Source organism: Plasmopara halstedii (genome assembly GCF_900000015.1).
Source record: "Plasmopara halstedii genome assembly, contig: Scaffold_3109, whole genome shotgun sequence".
Taxonomy (NCBI): domain Eukaryota; phylum Oomycota; class Peronosporomycetes; order Peronosporales; family Peronosporaceae; genus Plasmopara; species Plasmopara halstedii.
Window position 1 is genome coordinate 689292 of NW_020190012.1, and position 1436 is coordinate 690727.

Here is a 1436-nt window from a genome sequence, read left to right on the forward strand (position 1 = left end):
GTTCGCCGTCGTCCGGTGTCACCCTCACTGTTTGCTCCTCTGGAGCTCTGATGTTATCTAAAATATCCGACGAAGAGCTGCTAACCCCGCAGTCTTCGTCCAGTGGATAACATGCTACTCAACGCGCATCTGAAGAGCCGTGCCCAAGATGCCTCGGACTCTGTCCAACTACGCCATCAATGGCATACAGCGACTGCTTCGCAACAAGAGCAGTGCTCAGTGGTTTACGTGCCACTTCACGTGCATCACGAGGGGCATGCCCTCGATGCCTCAGCCTTTGGACGACCATGTCACGCATGACATGCAGCGACTGTTTTTATACTCGAGCAGCGCCCAGTGGTTAACGTGCCACTTCCCATGCATCACGAGGGCCTCGCTCCTGATGACTTCCTGAGGCTCAACAAAACTCAGCTCTTCCCCAGTAGGTCACCCCGCGCCTACTGCGTGTTGTCGTTTCCCCGCACGAACCAGACTGGTAGGCATTGGGGCGGTGGTTTGAAGAACCTTGACGCGCCTTGTGCAGGGGGCAACTGTTCCAAAGGTGACGGGTGTCTCCACAGACAAAACACCGTCGTGTGTTTGCGTGCTGCTCGGCAGCTCGAAGCTCTGCTCCCTCGTCCTCAGCAGAGCTGAGATCCATGGGCATAGGCCCGCTCGACGAGCTGTTGAAGTGTGCATTCCAACGAAGTCGTGCCGACTTGAAATTGTATTCGGCATATAATGTCACATTCACCGCCTCTCCACCCCGGCAATGAGAGTGCGCAACTCTTGGACAAAGTCCACCAATTCCCTGTTGCCCTGTCGGGAGCCAAGGAAACGCGATCGCACGCGATACGCCTGATTAGGCGGTGAGTACACTCGAGAGAGCTGCAATTTCAGCTCCGACCGATGAGCCGCACGTCAATGCCCATTCTCGCGCTCGACCACCGAGCTTTGAGATGGCTAGCGCCACGCGCTGTTGCTCGGTCTTGGCGGATGCGATGGCCATCTCGACCACTCTCACCCAGAGCAGGAGATTCTCTCCATCCTTCTTCTTAAAGACCTTAACGCTCACCATGAGCGACTTTGGTCGGGGGAGGTCATCCGTCACCGACGGTGGCGTCATAGACGCATTCGATGCAGACATCTTCTGCACAGGTGCTCTAGCGGCGCATTTTCGTAACTCGAAAACGCGCACCGATTGCCTCGGGGCCTTGTGCTACAAGATGTTGCACGCTCTCAGGGCCAAGCAAGGACATCAGCTTGTTAAGATCGTCCTGCATGCCCTGGGACATCAGAGGAAAATTCCTTTATCCTCACAGAGAATCAGTCTAAACGACTTAGGTGTAGATTGACTACAAGTGCTACCAAGTGCAGCGGGGCTACCGGCGCAAAACGTTTGAGGAAGCGTACTTTAGGTCACCGACCTTTCGTTCTTTACAAGAATCAAGTATGAG